The following is a 6,955-nucleotide window of genomic DNA, read 5'->3' as shown; positions in this document are numbered from 1 at the left end:
CCTCGCAGAAGAAAGAGGTGTCATTTGAAAGGAAAAGCCCCTTGTATAGGGTTCCAAACCACCCCTAAACTCAAAGCTTTTCAGCCCCAACTTGATAGGATATTTGAAGAAAGAAGCCCCTTTATTATTATTAGTAGTTAGAGTCAGGTTTTCAAAAGGCGTAGACAACTAAATGCAAAACCTTTGAGAAATAAGGGTAAGGGAGTGCTAACGAGCAAGAAAAGGCCCCTTCCTATATCGAGAGATAGGCTAAGGTGCTTTTACTAATATTCTAATAGTTGGCCCTTCTTTCTTTCCTTTTTTGTTATTGAAAAAGGGGAAACTGATTCATTCGCTCATTCACCTCTCCCTTCCGGTAAAGTTGCTTCGCTCATTCGTTGTGTGCCTCATTGCTTCGCTACTTTCCTTTCCTACGAACCTACAACTCTCTTTACTGAGAGAGACTCTCCATCTATATATATCCCTACTAGTGGATATTCTCATCATTTTCCATTCTCTCATTTATTTGTTTGAGAGCTTAAACTAGGCTCTACTCTATTTTTGATCGGTTTTGTTTGTTTGGTCTTAATCAAGATGGGTCAGGGGCGCGTCGTAACGGTCAGTGGCTGCTTAGTCTCATCCGAAGTCTAATCTCTTTGTACTGTGCTTTTTATCAAAGAAAAAACGGGGGTTCGTTCAATTGATTTAGGCTCCTTCCCTTCCACTGCATAGCTGCGCTAGCGGGTACTACGAGCCCTCTGTCCCACGCATGCATCTAAACTGCTCGCGTGGTTCACCGGTTCCACCGAAAACTCTCATTTGTTGAAGGGGAGAATAGTGCGCTTTAGGCACCGAGCGAGAAAGTTCTCTTTCTTCTTTGCATTTGGGTTTATTCACTGCGTTTGGGTTTATTCACTGATCTGATAGCACTTGTTTTCTTATGGATTCCAGGGTGTTTGTTCTTGAATGAAGTCGTGACGAACCGAATTAGCACTTCTCAGATCCAGCTAGGCCTCTCCAGCTCTGCCGGGCACCGGGGCCCTGGATGTGCTAACGATCAGCACATAGGGTAGTGGTTGCCCGGGTTTCTCGGCCTGGTATCCTGCACCTCGCATTCATGATATCTACATTCAACTGTGTCCCGGAGACACGGTCGAAGCACGGCCAGTGTGCTTCTTTCACGACATGCTCTGGTCCCGGGTGTCTTCTAGTGGTCTTCTAGCGTTAGAAGAAGTCGTGTCCGTCCTGGACATCTGTGCAATGTCCTCCCACGCTTTGTTGATTTTCAATATAGGACAAAAGGAAAAGACTGACCTATTCGGTGACTTTCGCGGTCGCCCTCACTGAACCAACTTGAATCTGAACTACGATTCAGATCAAGTCTTACCAAAATTGGATTTCCTTTTCGTGCCATATGCGCCTTGACTTTCTCCCCTTTTTTTCCCGGTCCAATATTTGTTCTCGAAAGTCTTCGTTTCCGTGTCGAAGCAAACTCTCCAAATTTATGACCAACCCTTCCTTCAGTGATCTTACAACGAACAGAAGTTTTTCCATTGTAAATTCGTATGGAGCTATCAACGAATTCTGGCAAAATCGAAGATCTACGTGACCAAATTTTCCTGTTCAAAAAAGGATCTCTCTTCTTCTTCATTCTCAACAGGAATGCATCAACAAAACTGCCCTTCCATATAGATCGTTGTGGCATGAACTCAGAATTTCTTCGCTTCGATTCCGCCCCCGCCCGAAATCCCTGGTGTGCTTCCCTCAAGGTGACACCGAAGGCCTACCTCCTTTAGTAGTAGTAGCTCGGCTCCATCAATGAGTTTTTCAACACCCGAAGGTAGCCGCACAAGCCTAAGAGAGAGTGTAGGGTGTGTAGGTTCCTTCATTCTTTTAGCAAAAGTTCCTGCGGCTCGAGCCAGCTTTGCGCTTTGACCTGGATAACATTCTATATCATGTACCCATGTTCCTATACGTATATCGGTGAATGGTATGCAATTTCCTATTTGAGAATTTAGATCAAGTATCTCCTATCTAGTTGCGGGGGGCGTGGCCAAGAAGCAGCCAGCTGACTTCCCCCTGACATTCGACCTTTCTTCGCTGTGTGAATAAGGTCTTAGGATGTATGGCCATTCTGGGCGGGTCGCAATAAGTCGCTGGTCGAAGGTTTGGACCAATCATAATTCATTACCATTTTGCCCGTTTCCAATTGATGACTAGCTATTAAATAACTGTTGACCTAAGTCCCTGTGCTGGGGCTCGGCTCCCGAACCATACGTGAGCTGCCTCGTACGGCTCTTCCTAAGAACTTAAAGCCCCCTCTCCCTTTGGTCGAGTGGTTTCACCCCTCTCTAAATAGAAAGCCTTGCCAACTATAAGAAATAAATAGTTGTGGCTATTATTAGAGAAAGAGCTTTGTTCCTTGACTTCTTTGCTTAGTCAAACTTCCTTGTTCCTTAGTGTAGTCTCGGTCCATAGTTTCAGACTCCGTTCCAACTAGCCAGCCTACCTAGTCTATATCCACAGTTGACGTGACTCCGTACCAACGCGCCTTTCCCTTTCTTTGTAGACGGCTAAGTGACTTCATAACCTTAACGTACTTTCGTACTTTCTGAATATATCATACTGCCAATATCAGAGTCCTTTCTTTTGTCTGGCTTTCGTCCCTTGGCCTCCTTCCTGATTTTTCAGAGAGGCCCTTTACGACTATAAAGAAGAGTAGGCTGGTTGTTCCCCTTTGTCAACTTAGCTACTTAATACTCAATACTAAAGTCAAGGCATCATTCTGTCTGAGCTGTAAGGAGGCAAGCAAATTCAGGGGGAGGCATTAGGGGCCGACTATAAGAAGCAAAGCTTCGTAGACTCGACAAGTCACTTATAGAATGCCGACTACTATACTAAGTGTTCAGACTTTCCGCTTCATTGAAGAAGGGAGGGAAGCGAGGCTTTGCGAGCTTTCTGCCGTCTGACCACTACATAAGCCACTGGGGGAGAAAGCTCTTTGAGCTCCCCTTCATTCGTTGCTAAGCCAAGGTCCCAGGTCTCCGAGTCAGCCTGCGCTTTTTCGAAGAATCCTGCACCCTTGGGCATACGGCCTGGCAAGCCTTCCCTTTCCGCTGAAGCTTCGTGGGCGTTGCCCCGTTGCCCAATCAGATAGATGTTTGGATGTGAGCTATACTCCGCGAGGAGCCAAACGAGTGTATGGCCTTCTTGCCATTTGACCTCTCTTCCCGTGTGACTAGGAATGCTCAGTGACAACCTCTCAATTGTCACCGCCTGGCCTCTCTCTCTTGCTACCACGGTAGCCCGCCCCTAGTGTGGTCAGCACCAATCGTGTTTGGGTCATGAAGCTTACACTCATTCACATTGGTTCATCCAGCTATGCCCCGGGCCTTTTTCTCTTTCTTCTAACGTCAAAGGTGGCCGGCCATTCGTCAACGCCCAGGAATCCGCTTGACATCTCAGCGGTGGGGTGGGATACCCGCATCCGATCGAAGTTCCATTTTAGCCCTAAGATAAAGGGTAGCTTTTCTAGGTGGGTCGCTTCGCGCAAGACATTGCTTAGGACCAACGGGTCACACGATAGGTGCATGATTGACTTTGCACGCTCCATCCTTCGGCCCTTAGCCTATCGGCTTGGCAGGCAAGCTAGCTAGATCCGTCTCTAGTTTCGATTCGTTATGCTCAGCACCTCCAACAAGCCCGTCAGTCTCTTGCCGCCTAAAACTCTGCCAATCAAGTGCTGCTTTACGTTTCATCCTGTGTGCCTAGAGAATGCTATGTGTTCTCCACTTTTGGACCTCGCAAAGAGAGAACGTATTTTTTCCTCTGACTTTCTCTCTCATTCGTGGAGCAAAGAAAGCCGTCTTTGCCCCAGCCACCACTATCCTTGGGAAACCTAAAGAGCTACCGAAGGAAAGGGATGCAGTCTCTCCCTTGGTTTTTTTAGAGGAGAAGGCAGGGAAGAAAACCTCCTTAGCACAAGTTTTTTGCTTCCTACGCCCTTACTAGTAAAGGTGCTCTTCGAGCAAGGAGGAATCCTGGTAGGAAGGTCGACCACTACATAAGCCGCCATCTGTCCAGGAGAGAAGCAAGCTACCTTTCTTTGATCCACCTTCCCGGGCGTGGAAGAGAACGAAAATAGGCTGTGGATGCTGGTCGTGGTAGGTTCGAGGATCTTACGCGACGGAGCGAACTCCTCTATCGTCTTGCATTTTGATAAGATAAGGGAATCAACTACAAGGGGAATAAGATTCGGATTACCTTGTTGATCGAATATCTCAAGCCAATAACACTTTGTTTGAGATTCGAATCACTCCAGAAGCAAGATCGATCATGTCTAGCTTCAATGATTCTTGTTGATCAAATATCTCAAGACAAGAACACTTGATTGAGATTCGAATCACTCCACAAGCAAGATTGATCACGTCGAGCTTGAATGATTCTACATGCAACCTAAACTACATAGAATTGCAAAGAAACTTAGCCATTGGCTAAAGAAGAGCACAAATGCTTCTTTTACTATATTTTCCAAGTCTGCCTTACAAATACAACATACATGTCTTTATATAGCCTAAAAAAATGAAACTACTATAGGTATTTCAAAAGTTGTAACATTCCTACTTTATGGCCATAATTAGCCATTATGTAAATGTAACCGAAATTAAATAACAAGTCTTAAAATACAATAACTCTAAATTACTCTAAATTGTAACCCACCCAAAATTTACAACAATCAAACTTCATTCTTCTTCAATGTAGCATGAATTGAAACATCTTTTTAATAATTTTGACAACCTTTTCTTCACATCTTCATTGAAGTATATTGTATGATTGATGTCTCTTGGTTCATATCACATTTCCTCTGGCGGACCCCCTCGATCCATCGTACTGGAGCGACCCGAGAAGAACGATTAGGGTCATATTCAATTCTTTCTACAATGCCCATAGACGAAATGCTTCGTTTCAGATCAATTCTTCGCTGCAATCGCTTCGATCCACCCCCTCGATGAAAAACCGTAATACGCCCTGAGGAATTCCTACCAGCAGACTTCCCTGTACTCAAAGTGAATTGTCTAAGTGCTCTCCCCTCTTGGCTTTGTCTCATTGTCGAGATCATAATCATTCGATTCCGCCCCTCCTTTACAGTCTTCTTAGCTTCACGCATTTGCCTATACAGTTCGGTCTCCGCACATCGCTCCTCTCCTTTCCAGTCTTCTTAGCTTCGCTCGTTCGCTTCGTAAACTCGGGCTCACCGCTTCGCTCCTCTCCTTTCCAGTCTTCTTAGCTTTGCGCGTTCGCCTCGTAAACTCGGGCTCACCGCTTCGCGCTTCTTTTTCTTCTCGTGGAGCTTCTTTGCCCCTACTCTTATAAAGGCAGGCTAGCTCCTACTCCTTCTTTCTTCTCCTTCATCGTCGTTGGTCCTTTTGACATCACATTCTCGACTGCCTCCGGTCCGACGGTAGGAAAGAAACCTGTAGCCAGTGACTAGTTTCGCTATGGAGCTACGTGTTCTGTTTACGCGCTACTAAGCACAGACTCTCTTTCTCAAGTGAGATCGCCGCTGGAAGAAAAGAGAAGGATCACTCCTAAATGCAACCTTTTATATATATACATATACGATACCAACGCACCCCTGCCTCCCTCGCTATCAAAACTCTCCTCTCCAGTGCGACCAGCCACCTCCTTTCCTTCAACTAATTCAAGCGATTCCGTCAGTAAGAAATCTCACTAAACATTAGAGTATATATACTAAAAAAAACAATGCTAAATCTCAAGTCCAATATAGATATACAACGAATATTCCTCCACTTACTAATCAGAAAAGAAAGTGGCTTTTAAAGTGAGGAAAGGCTCAACCGATGACCAGCTCAATTAGCCGCCTTTGGGCGATGGCCAATCTCTTACTTAAAGAGAAAAATCGTCACTTCTGTAATACTCAATGATGAATGACTTTTTTCAGTCAAATGAATGACTTGCTTCTTCCGTTTTCTTGCCTGTGCTAACGCCCCGCTACTATACTGGAATATATAAAGGAAGGCCTTACCCAGACCAATGGTTCCTAGACTCAGAGTCAAATTCTTGAGTCCTAAGGCCCTATGCCTAGGTGTCGACTCTAAACCCCCTTTTCTCCTCTTTTGATAGGACTTTGTGGCCTCGTGATGATGTGGCAAGCGGTGCCAAACAAAATGCGGGCGCTACTGCTGGCGACTCCACTGGGGAATATCAGCCTCAAATCTATGCTATGGTTTTTGGCTTCTCACTCGACTTGAAAATGACCCAACCCTTCTTGTTTCCTTTGTTCAAAATAGAAAATGTAGAAACTTAGGGGGCACCTATTTGAAATAAGCACACACCACCTCACTACACCTAAGCATGCATTTGCATCTTGCATATAGGCTAGAAATAGGAAAACCCGGGGGGAAGTATTGGTTGCTACGGGCCAGGGAGCCGAGTCATACCATCCCAAAAACCCACCACTCGCTGCCAAGTACCCCTCTTAGGAGGGTATACCAAAGTGGGAGTGCATAGTACTGTTTGACCAGTCCTACGTCCTAGGGATGAAGGGCTGGGAGATCTCTTTTTCAGCCCCCATTGCAGTGGGAACCTTTACTTGTCCTACGTTAGCTTAAATTCTATCATTACACGTGGCCATAGAACAGAACTACATTTGAACACCCAGTAGGATGCATCTAAGCACTAAGCAAGACTATGAGATAGCTGATTCTCTTTTTTCACATCATTCCATCCCGCAAGAAAGTTCTCCTTGAACTGTCCTGGGTCCGCCCATCTTGCCAACTGGTTCGTGTAGAAGAAGTTAGACCCCCGAATTCTGAATCTTCCATTGTAGCTACTATGTCAGATAAACCCGAAATCCCGGTTCTGCCTGAACCAACCACTTTCGACTCAAGGCTCTGTTGGCCAAAAAGGAATAGGAATGAATAAACCGGGCCATCAATAAGTCAGCTCCTTCTAC

At 45.4% G+C, this 6,955-nt stretch overlaps 1 pseudogene; it reads right to left on the bottom strand.

Annotated features, from left to right (window-relative positions):
• Positions 1 to 1,414: 1,414 nt before the first annotated feature.
• On the bottom strand, positions 1,415 to 6,743 carry LOC111436517 (annotated as a pseudogene).
• Positions 6,744 to 6,955: the final 212 nt, after the last annotated feature.

The sequence above is a fragment of the Cucurbita moschata genome, unplaced genomic scaffold (assembly GCF_002738365.1).
Source record: "Cucurbita moschata cultivar Rifu unplaced genomic scaffold, Cmos_1.0 Cmo_Scf00055, whole genome shotgun sequence".
Taxonomy (NCBI): Eukaryota; Viridiplantae; Streptophyta; class Magnoliopsida; order Cucurbitales; family Cucurbitaceae; genus Cucurbita; species Cucurbita moschata.
Note: the sequence above shows the minus strand (reverse complement) of the source record. Positions and strands in the feature narration are given on the sequence as shown.